This window comes from Schistocerca gregaria, unplaced genomic scaffold (assembly GCF_023897955.1).
Source record: "Schistocerca gregaria isolate iqSchGreg1 unplaced genomic scaffold, iqSchGreg1.2 ptg000336l, whole genome shotgun sequence".
Lineage (NCBI taxonomy): Eukaryota > Metazoa > Arthropoda > Insecta > Orthoptera > Acrididae > Schistocerca > Schistocerca gregaria.
This window is the reverse complement of record NW_026061801.1, coordinates 2548974-2568477: the sequence shown is the minus strand read 5'-3', so window position 1 is coordinate 2568477 and position 19504 is coordinate 2548974.

Below are 19504 nucleotides of genomic sequence, written 5' to 3'. Positions count from 1 at the left end.
CGAAATGGTCGTACAGGAAAATCCCCACTTCATGGCTACCTCGTAGATGCTGTGTCCCATCGGTCTTGCGCCAAGTATAAAACCACGTTCAAAGTCATTTAAATCTTGATAACCTGCCATTGTAGCAGCAGTAACCGATCTAACAACTACGGTAGACACATGTCTTACATAGGCGTTGCCGGCGGCAGCACCATATTAAGCCTGTTTACATATCTCTGTATTTGAATACGCATTATTATAATAGTTTCTTTGGCATTTCAGTGTAGATGTGGCCGAGTACATCTATTGTTCTACAGTTTCACTCTTTAATAACCAAAGAATCAAAAAAATCGGTCTTCAGAGACACTGGTTTTACAGGAGGGCGTTTTCCAATTTGAAATTAGAATGATATTATTTCCTTCAGCTGCTGATGGGCGTTGATAGATATCAACGAAGACAGGTGAAAATGTGTGCCCCGACCGGAACTTGAACCAGGTATCTCCTGCTTACATGGCATTCGCTCTATCCATCTGAGCCACCGACGGCACAGAGGATAGTGAGACTACAGGGACTGTCTCGCGCACGCCTCCCGCGAGACCCACATTCTCACCTTTGTATGTCCACACACTACATTCGTAGCGTCCTTTCGCACATGTCCGGAAGAACAGACACAATATCCATATAAATATATTTTCCAATTCGCGTGCGCTGCGTCTCCACGGGGCACCACAGACGCACCTGCTCACGGTGCAGGCACCCTTACTCGAAGACGTTGCGCAATGCTAACGAAAAGCGTGTGGGGAGGAGTCAGACGTTGTGGACAACGATCTTGATAAAGGCGACCAGCAGCTCTTCCAGTACTGTGCGCTTTGGCCACACAGAATACTCGTGTCGGTGTATTCGGCAAAAGTGTGCTCAGAAATGTTGCTCTAACACTCACAGACACATGAACGAGACTCGATCCAGGTCAGAGAGGAGACAGCCGTCAAATGACAGCATAGGATCAGACGTAAGTAACCCCCCCCCCCCCTCCAGTGATTATAACCCTGTTGCATACCACATTAGCGAAGGTGTATTTATACGGCTGTAGCACGGATATACCTTTCCATACATGGGCTCCTCTTCAAAATATCGTCACTCAGTTCCCTAGAAGTTTTCAACGGGAATTTTGCAACATCCTGTATCTCTCCACTAACTATACAGTTCTTTCCAGAATTAGATCCCTCTGCAGTGGAGTGTGCGCCGATATGAAATTTCCCGGCAGATTAAAACTGTGTGCGGGACCGAGACTCGAATTCGGGACCTTTGCCTTTCGTGGGCGAGTGCTCTACCATCTGAGCTACCCAAACACGACTCACGCCCCGTCTAAACAGCTTTACTTCTGCAGTACCCCGTCTCCTACCTACAGCTGTTGTACGACATTCGAAATATACGGATGTATTTCAGAATTTCGGCGTAATGCAACTTCGCAGAAACATGGCTGAATTTTCCTGTATATTGTTATCATTAAAACCAAGCACCGTCTCAGTACCTAATACTTTTTGATATGGAGACAATTTTCATCATTTCAAGCACTATTAAAGTTGGTAGGCGTAGGGAAAAAAATACCAGTACCATACTGAAAATATCGGTGAGAAGCGATAGAATTCCTACAAACAACTTGGAGAAAATCATTTTGGGTTCTAGGCCATGTCATTATAAAACAGTGAAACAACTAAAATAACTACATTCCGACCATCGTTTAAACGATCCTCTTCAGAGCGAATAAATGCCACGAAATTTCAAATCAGCAGCAGCGAAATGAAAGGTCGATTTGGAAACAGTTTCTATTTCTTCTTTCTTATCTTCGATTAATTTCCCAAATATCTCGTTCGTTTCGTATGTTGCTTTCTTTATACAAGGTGTTTCACATTTCTAGAGCTTGCAATTTTACCTAGTAACTCATGCATGCAAACGTCATCTAACGAGGCTACAGAGCATCAAAACACAGGCGCCAGCTCCGGCAAATGTATGTAAGTAGAGTGTGATGCCGTGATCATGTATCAATTTGATCATGTATCATGATCCGGAAACGAATGAGTCGAACGTTACATACCTCTGACGGCGAAATACAAGTACTGGTACTGTTGTTGCTAACTTTCAAAGGTGGTAGTATGGATCAAAGTAAGAAAAAATGTCCGGTAAACATGGGCTACAAAATGCATACCTGAGGAGCTATGAGCACTTGTTCAGCAGTGGAGATATGTTTTATGCTAGTGAACAAGTCCTCACAGCTCTTAAGGTATGCATTTTACAGCCCATGTGTACTGGACATTCGGTCCATACTACCACCTCTGAAAGTTTCCTGCCCTACATCTCAGCTACAACACTACCGGTAGATCCTGTCACACGTAACAGGAATGTCTTCTCTTCCAATTTTCCGTTATAGGGACATAACCTCAAATTTATACATTTATCCATCTCTATCATCATAGAAAATTGGTAACATCTTCATTGAATCTTTCTGTGTACACATATTTTACAGACTCCAGCGCCTGTAACTTCGATACCCTGTAGCGTCGCTGGATGACGTTTCCAGACATCGATTCCTATGTAAAACTTCATCTGGTAGGTCCCCTCTACAGACGCGATAAGTGTGTAGCACGACGTGTGAAACATTCTGTATGCAAAGTGAATAACATGGGTGAATGGGCTAGAACCGAAGCCCCCCCCCCCCTCCCATTATCTCTCTCTCTCTCTCTCTCTCTCTCTCTCTCTCTCTCTCTCACTTTCATTCTCTCACTCTCTCTTCTCAACTATCAACTGCCAGCTTTCCTTTATGTCTTTTAAGTCTTAAAACTGCTGTCTGATTTCTGGCAGAGCTCTAGATAACATGCCGCTCACTGTATTTTATCGCTGGTTGCATCATCTTAAATTCAAACTGTATATTTTGCTCAAAATTGTCAGAAGTTATTTTGTAACATCTATAGATGTTATAAATATGGGTTGAATTTCTTCAACCGATCTCTAGCGGCTAGTGTGTTCTCTCAAAATCGATTTTCCTCTAGCTAGTCTCCTCTAATTCCTGTGTAAATATTTTGGATCAGTATTTTCAGCCAGGACGTATGAAAGTGATGGTTCGATAGTATCCGCAATTATCCCTATTTGCCTTATTTGGTGTTGGTGTTATTTTTTTCGTTTAGTCTGAAAATTTAGCAGTCACGTCAGTTAGCATAGATGTTGAGGAGTGAAGCAGCAAACGTCGATAGAATGAGTCCTCGCCGGTGCTGATAGAGCCTTCTGGTGGCGAAGCCCTGCACTACAGACAACTGAGTGTGTGAGGAACTAGTAGCGACATCTAGCAGCGAAGTGATGAACAGCAAAATGGCCGCGAAAATTGAGTGACTTAAATGTCTAGTTGCTGTTTATTTCTTCCTTTACACTATTATTACAAAACAGATTACGGCATCACTGCTCGGTTTGTCTGTTACCGTATTTTTGGGTATTTCACACATTACAAAATAATTCTGTTCTCGTAACATATAATGCAAACTACATCTCGAGCGACATTAACGTACGCAGCATGTTACATTCATCATTCCCTCTTCGTAATTTAGTATTACTAATAGTTTTGTCCACACTTTTAAGCATTAAAAATGGATATGTGGCTCGAAACAGGACTACTGTTACATTAAATGTTAACAACATAATCGCACGGTATAGTGAGTTAAAGAATATTGAACAGCAACGAGAACTGTAAGTAAGTTTATGCAATGCAACGTTAGTGATATAATAGTACAACAGTAATAGGCGTTTTTCAGCCCTTTTTTCTATTTTACAGGTTCACTCATTACTGATGGCAAATGCCTTGCAGAGAACGTAATATTCTGCATCTTCGGCACGGCCTTTAAAATCTCTTTCATTGAACTGCACTTAACCTGGAGAGGTAGTAATACAATTTTTTCTCTGATCTACAAGATACTTTTACAAAAAGTAGAGGCAGAGAGGTAGTCATGTAACTATTAATCGAAATATTATATGAACTATATGGGCGTGTTAGTAAAATCACCAAGAAATTCCTCTTATTAATTTTAAGTGTTATCTGTTTGATTCAGCATTCAGCTCACAAAAACCACGAGAAATATCGTTTTTATAAAAAAAACAGTTTATGTCATTAGTGACCTGTGTAATATCAAACATCTCATTTTGACACTAGAATAATTTGAGAAAAAAGGCCTGTTTTAGTTTTTGAAAATGCAATAAGTGAAAACAATGTATTTTTAAAAGGTATTGTCAATTGTTACGAAACGATTTATTATACAGAATTTATTAATCGCATAGTAAATCATGATACTAAAAAGAACACCTTGTTGGCTTGTGATACAATATTTTGCATTTTTTTATGACTTTGAAATAATTACTGCTTTTTCAACACTGAGAATGAGTAAAATACATTATGTAATATATGAATCAGTATGATAAACTTTTTTTCGAATATTCATTGTTAACTACAAGAAAATGGCAGATGTTTGGGTACCTCAGAAGTATTCAGCACACGAAGGATAACAAAAATCACTTTTTTGGTAAGGTTTTTGTTTCATAGTTTCCTACAAATATTACTGATACCACAGTGAGATATATTAAGTACCTTAAAACATATGTAGATGTGGTCTGGTGAAGAAAGTGTGTGAATTAAAATTTAAAATGCTTGCACCAGCATAATCAGGTTTAGTTTGTAGTGTGGGAGTGAGCTCCACGTGGGACCCGAAGCACGGACCCCACGGGGGTGCCCGGCATGCGCCACATGCCAAGGCAGAGGTGGAGGTTAGTGTTCGGAAGTCTGAAAATTCCAGCGCCGGCCGGGGATTGAACCCCGGCCCGGCTGGGGCGAATAGCCCCAGCCGAGGCGCTGGAACGTTCCAGACCCCCTTACCACTAGACCACCGGGGACCCCGGCTGTTTCTTGCTCCATAGTCCAGCTAGTGGTCGTAGAGCACTTCCTGTTGTCCTCCGTGTTTACACCGAGGCAGCAGTGGCGTGGTGTAACAGGAAGTGTTTACTTGCGTCCGCTGGATGTCCACTTAGTGTACGACTTATTTACCCGGCTGACGTTCGTGTCGCTATAATCTCCTTAGTTGCGTTACAATTATATGCAGGGAATGAAAATCTGCCTATGCAGTTGCACGCAGTCGCAACTCACTATTTGAACCTCTGTAATTCGATCGTGTTGTCAAGACCCATGTCAGAACTGTTTATCGAAGAAAACTCATGAGTTCGGTACATTTCATAAACGGAAGCGACTGGGATAACAGACAGCCCGTAAACATTTTGTAATGAAGCGTCAGCCGGTACGTAATACTCGATATCTGGAGTTGTTTTATCGGTTATTAAGATAATCGTTTCACCCCTACACACTTAAAAAATTCCCGTGTTTTCTTAATAAAGCATAAGCACAGTACATAAATCCCTCGCGAAAATGACATCGGAGAAGTACAAGTGTTCGAGTTCCACAGAAAACAAGTGGGTCCTTGAAGGTGTGGAACGGAGAGCAGAACTAAAATAAGATGTAACGTTTCGGGATTCCCTTATAGTCGCGTAGACACTCCAAAAGCAGGAAGATCCGTTTGATGACGTCTCTTGAGGAGCGAGGAAAAAATTCACTCTCAAATAACTACTGTACAAGATGCCTCGCCGCCTCTTGAAGGGTGTCATGGGATTCTGCAGCCGTGGACTCGGCGACCCGTGAGCCAACGCGGTGTTTCTGACCACATACATTTTAGCTGCGGGTTCTCCGACGTGCAAAGGAAGCCGCGACAATGGGGAGGCTCTGCGTGCCGTTTTGTAATAAGAACGCCTCTCCACATTTTATCGTAGGAATGATATAAATTTTAAACTTCTTAGATCCACCGAGTCATTATGTATTCTTAAAATATCTTTTAACTCTTTTTCAACACATATGTATCTTTTACCTCTTTCACTGAAGAAGCTGAGCAACAGATTTTTTTTCAATTTCAGGTATTGGTTTTATTGCATTCTCCTTTAGCGTATTGATCAGAAATTGTAGGTTAAGATACCTTTGCCTTATTGAGTATCGTTTGCTATGCCAAACTTCGACAGCATTCATTGTCCTGTGCATCGAATTGATGACGGTAGATAGCTGACCGAAATCACTTTGAAATAAATTCTCTGAACGCAGATAACTTTGATACAGTAGTGTTAGGTATCGAGGTATTATCTAACGCAACTGAAGCCAACCTAAGAGTGAATTTATTTCGAAATAATTTCGGTCGACTGTCTGTCTTCACCAATTCCACATTTCAGGTTGTGTACTAGCATTTTCCATCTATTGACTGATTAAATAGTCTACGCCACTGGGCACTTGCTACGCTGTTACTCTCCATGCTTCATCAAGGCAGTCCGGTGGAAGATGGACTCTACAGCACACGTGCGGCAAGACAAACGAACTACTTCTTCATCCCTGTATTGCTCCACTAATCGCAGTTCTTGTATGTCTTCCACAGGCATTGCTTGAAATGAAAATTACAACTGGAAAATAAATGTCTCGGATAACACTGTTTTCATAGCTTAATTTGCAGCCATTTCGAAGTAAAGCAATGCAGTTTTAAATGACAACCAAGTTATGACATTTCTCGGTTGAGAAAAAATATTTCACAATTATTTTGACTTTCCTCTGGTAAAAAAAGCTAGTCTTCCGTGCTTCAGGTATCATCAAGTTGTTTCCAACACCTCTGAAATGTCCGTCCATAAGAAGAGCTTTATTTTCAAACATTTTCTCCCATTCTTCGTAACTGATCACCAGGATTCATTTGTCAGGAACAGGGTTATTATCAGTCTCCTTAAAAACTTCAGTCACTTTCAAAATATCTTCGTGCTGCCGAATCCCTGAACTACTGCCGTCTTTCTGACAATTCGTTATACTTGCGACGTAATCTAAACCTTTATCTCGCAAATCTTGAAATTGCTCTTTAAACCCTCCGAAAAAAGGCACTGTCTACTCACCGCAGACTGTTTCCCAGCAGTTATGCATTCGTTTCTCAATATCCACATCTGTTTCGTCAGGTTGGGCGAGAAACTTACTGTTGAGCCGTGATTCTACCATTTACAATTTTTAAACTGCCGCTGCTCCTATTCCGTTCGGAGTTCCTGTACAAGCAATTCGTATAATTACCACATTTCCGGTGCTCCTGGCACCGCTTACCATCCTTTCCCCTTTCTGTTTCCTTTTCCTTTCCTTTTTCTAACCACAGGCTCCAGTCACATTAACGTGATCACCGCCTGTGTCCGACGCTAATGAGTAGGGTATGCGTAACGCGGAAACTCAGCCACTTATGTGACATCCAAAAGGACGTGATCATTGCCTTTCGGGCCACAGGTGGATGCATTTTCGAAACGGCAGAGTTCGTAAAATGTTGGCGTGTTGCCATATTTAAAGCACTCCGCGCATGGCGCTGTCGAGAGCCGACGCTGAGGCTGTTGTGGTGCCCCACGGTCCACAGAGGACAGGAGTTAAAGGAGACCGCAGGTGAATAACGTGCAACTGCTGAGCAACTGACCATGCACGTGAACCGAAGAGCCTACCGACAGTGCCTCCTCTAAGACCACTCAGCGAAAAATGCTATGTGTGGGTCTCCACAGCAGACTCCTGGTCCACACACCTATGCTGACTGCTGTTCGTCCGCGACGAAGGCTGGAATTTTCACGCCAGTTCTGCGACTGGGCGTCCACTGAACGGTGACCTGCGGGCTTTCCAAGTGACAGACAGACGTTGGCGTGTAGGGCGCGATTCACCTGAAAGTGAACACCCTGCAACAGTCGGCGGCAGGGTTAGGACAGGAGGAAGGATCGTTACGATCTCACAAACCTTATCGTGACACTCCCGTCGTTCTGGAAGGCACAGTGGATGAGCAGAAATATCGGTCGGAACCGTTGCCACACCTACATCGAGTCTTTTTTCCCTCGGAATCTACCAGCAGAACAACTAAATCTGTGACACAGCTTGCAGTGTGAAAAGCACCAGGATGAGTTTGCTGTACTCCGCCGACCACCAGGCTTCCCGGGCTTAACGGAATCGAGAATATGTGGGACCACCTCGATGAAGCTCTTCGTATCCTGGGTCCTCAACCGAAAAACGTAGCGCAGCTAACTAAGGCACCGGCGTCGGCATGGCTCAGTACCTCACTGACTCCTACGCGTTTCTCAGTTGTCCGCGCTTCCCGTTAATCTTATCCCCCTACAGTGACTCAATAACGACACTCTCCCGTACACGTCAGCATCATCAACAGCCGCAGACTGCTGTTCACTCTGCCTGTCACCTCATTTATGTCTATACAGTATAACAGCTGTCTGTTACACTTCCTGGGACACTCCTGACGATGCCCTTGTGTCTGATCAACGCTCGCTGTCGAGAACGTACTGGTATCTGTTGTAGACTTTAAGCCGCTCTCATATCTGGGAACCGACTCCGTATGCTCATACGAGGCCCTTGGTCAACAGTGTGCAGTGGAGCACCGTGCCAAAGGCTTTTCTCAAATATAGGAGAGTGCAATGTGCTTGGGACCCTTCATCCGTGGTTCGCAGTATATAATGTGCGAAAAGGGCAAGCTGCGTTCCACACGAGCTTTCTAAAACCGTGCTGATTTCTGGACGTAAGCTTTTCGGTGTCTAGGAAATTTATTATAATCATATTCAGAATAGTTCTAGGATGTGTTTTGCACATCCTTTCTTTTACTCTTCTTGTACACGAGTGTCACCAGCGATTTTTTAAACTGCCTTAGGTTGGACCCATTACAGGTGTAATATTCAGAAGGCAAATGTATATTGATCTCGTTATATACGGCTGCAACTTGCGCTTTTGCCAGTCCTTTGCGAAATACTGCTGGGCAAGAGAAAGGCGATAAATGCGAATGAAGTAAGTAAAACTGAAATTGTTTTAACTTCTTCGCTGTCGCCGAATCCTTTCCAAGCGATGCGTCCTTGAGCGGGTCAAACAGGTAGCAATAAATGCTCTACAAGTGAGGTTGACTTTTGAAGTTTTTCTTACCAGTCAAGTACAATGCAGACAGCTTCCATTCTGAATAATATCAGCAATATGAAAATGAAAATTCACGAAAGTAAAATCTGGACTGTAGCGATAATGACGCAGAGTCTCCCAACCCATTACTGTTTCTTTTCCCTTCCAGTGGTTTCTTGGATCAGCTGCGCTATGTTTGGGCGAGCGTTGTTGTGTAATAGTATCACGTCTTTTCTTTGACATTGGCGACCCTTTCCTCTCGTTTTCGGCTTGACTTTGCTCATCACTATGTGTGAGTGGTCAGCGCTGCATCCTGTACGCTGATCTTCCAAATAATCACCAAAATACAATTACTTTGGCATCCAAATGATGGTCAGCATCACTTTCCTCGCTGATGCTCGAGTTTGAATTCCTTTCGGACAGGTGAACTAGTGTGCTTCCATTTCACTCCTTGTCTTTTCGAGTCGGGTTCCCCATTTTGAACGAAAGTTTAATCACACGTTAAAATCTCGTTCGAAAAAGGTTCACCTTCACGTTCATAGCACTCTTTGTTTCCTTGTGTTGTGTGAATTCTCTCGGGACCCACGTTGGACTTGTTTCGCTGTACTTGAGCATGTCAATGACGACGTTATGGACTGTGCCACTACCTGTTGCAGCTATTTTGCTATTCAGTTCTACTGCAACACGTCGGCCATCAGGAGTAATGTCAGAGCCGGCTTTAAGCGAAGGAGGAGACAGTTCAATTGGCCGGCCACGGTGTTTTTTATTAGTCACTGAAGTTAGATTGTTTTTGAACTGTCCTACGTATTTATCAAAAATTTCCGTCGTTCGCACAGCTTCGACCATACTGAAAAAACGTTAGAGAAAATATTTCGGCCGTTTTCCGTCTTCTGAAAGGGAAAACGCATCGTTGAACGTTGTTCAGTTAATGTGGAAACTTCAACCGGACACGCCATTCTCAATTGCAACATTAAGGTTATAAATAAAACAATTATTTTTTGTCAGCCGCTCTTAGCTCATCACAGTCATGCCATCCTAAAGTCATGAAACTACAAAAATTCTTCCTACGGACTATTCGACTTCATTAATTTGCTTTGCAGGGGAAACTCACGAAGGAGTATGTGCTTAGTATTTAGTCGGTCATTTCTAGTTGATGAGAAAGTTAAAACAAACAAGTAGCAAACCATTGCTCATTTATTTAGGAACAACATTTATCAGATACAGCTGAGTAACGTTTAACCCAAACCTTAAATGCCATATATATGACACTGCTCGTAGCTGCATCATCTGGCAAGAGTACGCACTAACACCAATAACAAGAAAATGCACCATGACCTTCGTAAACTGTGCATTCTTCATGCCACTGTTGGGAGCAGACATCACACTCAATACAGTCTTCCGTGACAGACTCGTTTTAGTCTTCACCACACCTTGGGCAGTTCAAAACATGAAGTTGGAATAATAGACAATTGTGAAGGTGATTCGATAAACCCTATGCCTGGCACTTAGATATGATTTGCACAATATCCATGTGGGTGTAGATCCCTCCTTGGATTGTGCCCTGGTTGTTGCTGAAGATGATGGAGCAGTTTAATCCAGATTAACCACAGAGATTCTACGTTGTTCGTTACTGATATTTTGTCCCTCCTTGGTTTAGTTTGTTTTCCTAACAATGCATTTTTGTACGTAGAATCAAACAGAATTCCGGATGTTTTTGCAGCTTGCTTTAGATGTTCGAAAACCTAAAATTGTGCAGTTCACAAAACGAAAAATCATAGTATCCTATGACTACAGCATCAATAACTCTCATTTTCAATCGGTCAGCTCACACAAATACCTCGGTGTAACACATTGTAAGGATACGGAATGGAAGCAGGACTGAATAAAACTCAAGACGCGTTCATACGATTTCTACACCTGGATAAGCGTTCGACAATGTAAAATGGTGCAAGATCGAAGTTGTGAAGAAAATAGCTCTAGGCAGAGACGGGTATATATTAGTACAAGACCCAAGAGGAAATAAGAGTGGAAGACCAAGAACGAAGTGCAAGGATTAAAAAGAGAGTAAGACTTTGATATAGTTATTCGCCTATACTGTTCAATGTTTGCATCAAAGAAGCAATGAAGAAAATAAGAGAGAGGTTCAAGATTCGCACTGAAATACGGGTTGAAAGGATACCAGTGACAATGTTTGCTGATAATATTATCGTTGTCATTGAAAGTGAATTACTACAGGATCTGATGAATGAAATATACAATATAATGAGTGTAGAAGTAGGGGTCAGAGTAAATCAAAGACAATACTGATGAGATGAAGCATAAACGGGAAAAGCGAGAGTCTTAACATTGGTGATAACGAAGGAAGAAATGGAACCATCACATCGTGTCAGTCAAAGATAAAGGTGGTGGCGAACTGTAATTTATTGTTAGAATTAAAGAGAAATATAATCAGTGCACAAAGATGATCTTTTTTGAACTATTGGTGCGACCAATACTCTAATATTGCTCCATGGTGTGCGACCTGTCCCATATACGAGTAGCAGGGGATATTGAACTGTTCATAATAAAGTCAGCACATGTTTGTTTGGCTCACAGGAGAATGTAACAGAGATGCTGAAGAAATTGGGAGATGCCTGAAAATACACATAAGCTATCCCGAGAAAGCTTACTTGCAAAATTTCTAGAACATACCGTAAATTTTGAATATACGAGGTGTATTAAAAAAAAAATTGGGAACGTTCGTAATTTCGCGCCAATGGCGTGTTGGGGCGAAATGCAGTTGACATCCCTGCACGCGCGTGTGCTTAATGTGTAACTGCGGGAAGTTTCACTGTTGTATGTCTGTTAGCTTATTGTTCAGTGCTGTATTGACTAGAACGTTGTGTCGCACAGTTGGCGAACTTCGAGAGGGTATAGTTAGAGGAGCAATGCGCCTGCAATAAATTTTGCGTGAAACTCAAGAAAACCGCCGCTCGGGGTAGCTGCGCAGTCTAGGGGCCTTGCCACGGTTCGTGTGGCTCCCCTCTGTCGGAGGTTAGAGTCCTCCCTCGGGCGTGGGTGTGTGTAAGTGGTGCAAGCCTAGGGACTGATGACATCAGCAGTTGGTCCCATAGGAACATAAGAGCTAAACTCAAGAACACCTCTACAGAGACACGCCAAATGATGCAGGAAGCCTACGGTGATGAGTGCTTAAGCCGCACTCGGTGTTACGGATGGTTCACACGGTTTAAGAACGGCCGGACGGAAGCTAAAGACGACGCTCGTCCTCCGACTTCTGCCAGCAACGCTTGTGTCAGGAACGTCAACGATCCTGTGCGTGCTGAACGAAGACTGACTGTCCGAGAGATTGCAGAAGAATGTAACATTGCAGTTGGATCGTGAAATCCTAATACAGCATCTTGCAATGTATCGTGTTGCCGCCAAGTTCGTGCCACGGCTCACGAGTCAAGAGCAGAAAGACCTCCACCTCCCAATCTGAGAAGAGCCTTAGGATCACCCAAATGAGAACGAGATGTTCCTTAAGAAAATTATAACTGGTGATGGGTCTGCAGTTATGACGTTGTCATGAAGGTTCAATCTTCACAATGTGTAGGGAAATGTTCTGAACGATCAACATATAAAATAGCTTGTCAGGTCAGCTCGGCCCATGCAGACATTTATTTTCAAAGTTGAAAACCAAGTTGAGAGGACGAAGATTTGTAACGATAGACGCACGGTCCAGCGAAAGGCGAACCAAGTCTGCTCCCAGAAGTGGAAACGGTTTATCAGTCGTGGGGTTGATCATATACAAATATGTGAAGGTAAGCGTAGAAAATTTTTGTGGACAAAGTTCCGGAATTTTTTAAACAGACCTCTTAGACGAAAGGTAATGAATACAGGCAAGTGGTCTGCAAATGTTCGTACGCTTGAGTTCGCTTCCATTCGCTGCTGTTGAAACTGGGCTTAATAATAATATTCCCTGTGTGAGATGTAATTGGAAAACTATGTAAACGCTGAGCTGTGCGCCGCTTACAGCCCACGCGAAATTATTCTCGGAGGGACACATCATTATCCCCTTCGTGCCTAAAGTTGCTTCGGCCAAACTCAAACTCAATTGCCAGGCCGATAGCTCGTTATCCTACTGCTCTGCAAGTAACACTTGGTCTGAAACCATCTGTACGGTTATGTAGGTTAAGACACTGCAGCCACTCAAAATGGTGGCTCCACGTTTGCGAGTAACTGACGAGAAAAGAAATTCTGAATTTTGTGTGACACTCCGTAGCATTAAGAAAGCTGAGTGACGTTAGTTGGTTGTGAGGTGTAATGGAAAGGATAATAGCTTCACATGTTGTGTTCGGATACCAAGATTTAAAAGCCTGAAGTCTTATATTTCAGAAGCAAGGAGCGTAACAATCAAGTGATTTATGAACAGTACGTGCACACATTTTTGCTCGGTTGATTTTAATTGAGGTTGCAACGTGCAGATCAAGCAAGTACCGTACTGTAGAGAGGTTGAGCAAGAGAAGCGTTTGGAACATGTGTTTATCCTTATTTTGGATAGTTAGCTTTCTTATCTGAGAAGTAATTGTGGCTAGCCCTTGAAATGCATCACGAATTCCTTCGTCGTTCAGTCTAATATCGCCTTCCCCCCCACACAATACCCTCCACCTCTCATGATTTTGAAAATAAAAGTGTTCCTAGAAAAGTTGTTCACTGTACAGTTTATTTATGTGCCAAAGTTAGTGATAATGTGGGGGAGGGAAGGCCACAGACCTCAGGGAGGGGGGGGGGGGGTAGGACAGGGGGTACTGGCAAATGTCTGATGACACTCAGGAGCAACGGTCTAAGAAAGGCTGGGAACCACTGTTCAAGTGCCTGTGAATGTATACTGAACATAAATGTGGAAAACTGACACAACTCACTTTTTGAATATTTTTTAATTCGAGTTAACTAGTTTTGGAACCGTTTGAGGGACATCTGAAAATGTGGCGCACAGAATTCGCGTCTTTATTTCTTTAGATTGAATCTGGGTACTGGCTCTTTGACAATAAGACAGAGCACTCTTTAATGTATCGCCACGAGCGGCAGTTAAACGGCGACATGTATCGCGAAACCAAAACACCTACTTACCGTGGCAGCGTGGGCGCTATTGCAGTTAATATCCATCTAGCAACTTGCGTTTTAGTTGTCTGTTGGCCACTGGTCAATCTCTTTCCATTGTAAATATAAATACGAATTGTCACCATATATCACAAGCATAACGTTTACCACATATGTACGTTACAAAGATCTTCGCTTAAAAATACAGCATACTTTGCTCTGAAAAAATTTTTTGGATTTTTGTGCTTATAACACGACGGCGTGCTGAGAAGATAATGACTCGGTCTGTTTTATTTGAAGTCAGTAACATTCTACATCTTTACTATGGATATCTGCAGCCCTCTGCTTCGTACCGCGTTACATAGCGGTGTGTGACGTGACTATGTTGGGGGTGAGAAAAAGCTCACAACACTAAAAGCACGAATTCGAAGACTTCGTCCGCATGTGGAGCACACTCTCCTTGAGCACGGCAGTGCCAAACTACACACGATCGCTGCGGCATCTGCAGCAAGCCGACGTCCTTGGTTCACTGCCGTCGATCATCCTACACACAGTCTCGATTTTCGTCTATGTGCAAAACTAAGAAAACCTTCGAGCACTTCAATTATTTCAAGCGGTGCAAGCAGAGGTAAGGTTGTGGCTCTGTTAACATAGTCAAACAATATACTGTGACGGTGTCAACAAAATAGTATCTAGTTGGGGAAATTGTGCTGGTTCCGAGGGTGAGTGTGTTGAAAACTAAATTTATTGACGTGAAGAATACCGATGCAGAATGTTCATGAAGTTTGTTTTATTTAAAAATCTTTGTGACTTTTCACTCAAAACTTCTCAACATTACTTTTCTGTACGTCCTCGTACAATGGATGTCTCAAAAAATACGTACATTGATCAAAATAAGTGTTAACATGAATGCTTTTAACAGCACTAGGTTCAAAAAATTTTAACTCTATGCCAATTGCAGATTAATTTTAATGGCAGCTAGCGCGATTATATGAGTGGACTATTAGATTTAATGGTGAGCATTTATGTAATTTTTAAACATTCTCTGCCTTGTCATTCTTCCTCTCTTAAGTGCCTCGTCTTCCAGTAACACTATCGATCGATAGCATGATCTGTTGTCCGTCCATGGTTTTTCAGACCATTGATTCAGTGCTGAACCCAAACTGCTGGTCTGAGTTATTTAGCCTGGATAATCCTGTGCGTCGTGGGTCACGTATGCCATTAATCTTTCAAAGAAATGGTTCAAATGGCTCTGAGCACTATGGGACTTAACATCTGAGGTCATCAGTCCCTTAGAACTTAGGTTTAAGTAGTTCTAACTAACCTAAGGACATCACACACACACACACACACACACACACACACACACACACACACACACACACACACACACACACACACCCGAGTCTGGATTCGAACCTGCGACCGTAGCGGTCGCGCGGTTCGAGACTGAAGCGCCTAGAACAGCTCGTCCACAATGGCCGGCCATTAATGTTTCATTGAATTATTAATTTCAACAAGTTTTATTTATTGTTGCGAAATTGCGCTACCAAAACAATCGAGTTTTGCTATGTGGATGCTGTTGAGAATTTCTGCATTTTCGTACCGCTATATTTTTGACTATATCTGTCGATGGTGTTGTTGTTGTCTTCAGTCCTGAGACTGGTGTGATGCAGCTCTCCATGCTACTCTATCCTGTGCAAGCTGCTTCATCTCCCAGTACCTACTGCAACCTACATCCTTCTGAATCTGCTTAGTGTATTCATCTCTTGGTCTCCCTCTACGATTTTTACCCTGCACGCTGCCCTCCAATGCTAAATTTGTGATCCCTTGATGCCTCAAAACATGTCCTACCAACCGATCCCTTCTTCTAGTCAAGTTGTGCCACAAACTTCTCTTCTCTCCAATCCTATTCAATACCTCCTCATTAGTTACGTGATCTACCCATCTAATCTTCAGCATTCTTCTGTAGCATCACATTTCGAAGGCTTCTATTCTCTTCTTGTCCAAACTAGTTATCGTCCATGTTTCACTTTCATACATGGTTACACTCCAAACAAATACTCGGAGAAACGACTTCCTGATACATAAATCTATATTCGATATTAACAAATTTCTCTTCTTCAGAAACGCTTTCCTTGCCATTGCCAGTCTACATTTTATATCCTCTCTACTTCGACCATCATCAGTTATTTTACTTCCTAAATAGCAAAACTCCTTTACTACTTTAAGTGTCTCATTTCCTAATCTAATCCCCTCAGCATCACCCGATTTAATTTGACTACATTCCATTATCCTCGTTTTGCTTTTGTTGATGTTCATCTTATATCCTCTTTTCAAGACACTGTCCATTCCGTTCAACTGCTCTTCCAAGTCCTTTGCCGTCTCTGACAGAATTACTATTTCATCGGCGAACCTCAAAGTTTTTACTTCTTCTCCATGAATTTTAATACCTACTCCAAATTTTTCTTTTGTTTCCTTCACTGCTTGCTCAATATACAGATTGAATAACATCGGGAGAGGCTACAACCCTGTCTCACTCCTTTTCCAACCACTGCTTCCCTTTCATGCCCCTCGACTCTAATAATTGCCATCTGGTTTCTGTACAAATTGTAAATATCCTTTCGCTCCCTGTATTTTACCCCTCTGTCGATGGTATCCTTAATATTTTTCGATACGATCGCATTTCAAATGCCTAATACAGTCCATGACTCAGCTCCATAGAGTAGGACACCGAACGTGTAACATCGAAGTAGTCGACTGCTCTGAAGGTTCTCAGCAGTCGCCGCGGACTAAATGACTGCAGGGGACTCGATGCATTGGCCATAAGTTTTCTAGTAATTCTGGAGATTTTCCTTTGGACTAAGTATGAAGTCGTTCCTTGTTGCTTAGATCGTGCAGGTTTCAGACCGATTGTGTTAGTATTGCTACACTACTAAATGTGTATCCACCACCATATCAGGGTATATAATGAAACGGCGGCCCTCTTTCGTCATGCCTTACAAGGAGATATCTCCAGCGGTAGGATCGACTTTCTGGAACCATCTATACGGTTATATAGGTTAAGCACCCAAGTATCGCACACTGCAGCCATTCATCCTGGTGAGTCGACGTTAGCGAGGAAGTGACGAGAAAAGAAATTCGGAATTTTGTGTGAGACTCGATAGTATGAAGAAAGCCGAATGACATAAGTTGGTTATGAGGATAATTGAAAGGATACTAGCTTCACATGCATGAGGTTGTGGGTTCGAATCTCACCAGAGAAATAAATCTATTTTAGGTCTTTATCGAAGTGACATTGATAATCATATTCCTTCAACTGATGTAAATATATATATTTATTTTTTTAGATCCACTCCTGGGTCACGTGATTCAATAGTGATATGAACTTCTTCATTTGGTCTAGTTTTTCTTCTTATCATCCCGTCTCCACTGGAAATATTTGTTTGTGAACTTTTAATTATCTTCATGTATCAATTCCGATTTAATGTCTCCTGTTTTTATTACCCTGTATTTTCGTCTACGTTATTGTGTACATTATATCGATTTCTCACTTTGCTTGAATTTTATTTTACTTAGAAAACATTCTCTCATTTATGTCCTCATCTACACTATAATTTCCATAGTGCACAAAGATTTTATGTTATGTTTTAAATATTTGTATATCGATTACCATGCAAAAAAAGGCACGTCTCCCAAAGAAAAACGTTTTTCACATTAATGCACAGTCAATATAAATAGATTATTTCGTCTTTGGTTTTTTAATTAATTTATCGGAGTTTTGAAGTAATTCAATAGTCAAACAGATAGGTATAATAAATTACACTTTCACAAAAATTCCGATTGGAAGAAAAATTAAACAAATGGAAAAGTTCATACGGTGACTAAAACGATGTGACAAAAGAATAGAACGAAATAAATTACATTTAAACCAATAAATAGAGTACAAATAAACATCAAAGTCATTTCTATAAAGATTTAAAAAAAAATTACTGCACCTGACGAGGCATGGTTAAGCTTCTATCGTAACCATTATGACACGTAACCAGACTGTGGAATACGACTTCCTTCACGCTATGTAGCATCACGCAAAATTTTGAAATCTTTTCCGTCAGTTACTTTCAAACCGAGGGCCACCTGGATGCAGGGATCTTAAGTTGCACTACGGCTTATTTGGATTCAAAAAGTCGATCCCACCGCTGGGGGCTCTCCTTGTTAGTTTTAAGAGTAACAAACGGCTCATTTTGAAATAACAGTAATATCGCAGTCCAGTAGCGCCGGACCCTGCAAACTTGAAAGACAACTCCAGCAAAGGCAAAGAAAATGTTACTGTAGCAAGTAAATTACTGTAGGCAACTGAACAACAACGAAATAATAACAATAATAGGTTCGCAGGAGAGCTTCTGTAAAGTTTACAAGGTAGGAGACGAGGCACTGGTAAAGCTGTGAGGACAGGGCGTGAGTCGTGCTGGGGTGGCTCAGTTGGTAGAGCACTTGCCAGCGAAAGGCAAGGGTCCCGAGTTCGAGTCTCGGTGCGGCACCCATTTTCAATCTGCCAGGAAGTTTCAATAATAATAATAATAATAGATCCAGTCATATTAATATGACCAACTCCTATTTTCGAGGTCAACGTGTAATAACCCATAGACTCCAGGAGATAGCATTAGTAGGTGATGAATGGGGGTGGGGGGAGGAGGCTGGAAACAGTGAAGTCGTTGTCATAATGCGTAAAAGGGGCGATTTATGTGACGTCCAACAGGGCATAATCGTTGGCTTTCTTCCCAAGGGTGGAAGCATTTCCGAAACGGCAAAATCTGTAATCTTTTCACATGCCACTGTATGTAAAGTAAACCGTGAGTGGCAAAATCTCGGTATTCTAATCCGGCTCCAAGGCAAGTGTGTTGGACTACGGGCAGTAGGCGACACAGGTGAACGATAGCTGCAGATGTGTGTGCTGGCGAGAAGACGTGCAACTTTTGTGCAGCTGACAGCCCAGGCGAACCGAGGGCTGCCACCAATGTTTCCTCAACAACTTATGGGCTTCCGCAGTGGGCACCTGGTCCCTGCACCCACGCTGACTGCTCTTCATTGGCGTTGAAAGCTTGCATTTGCACGCCGGTACCACAACTGAAAGTCCACTGAGTGCTACAGGTGGCCTCTCCATATTCATCACATTTTGTGCTCCATCGGACAGATTGAAAGCAAACGCCCTGCAACCCTGAGGGAGTGTTATGGTGTGGGCAATGTTTTCGTGGCACTCCCTGGGTGATCTCGTTGTTCTGAAAGGCACAATGGATCAACCCTAGTACGCACCTATCCTTGGGGACCAAATACACCCCTAGATGCACGTGTAACATAGCTCGCAGTGTATGTGCGTGGTTCTGAAAGCTCTAGGATGAATTTACCGTACTGCCCTCACCACCAAATTTTCCGCCT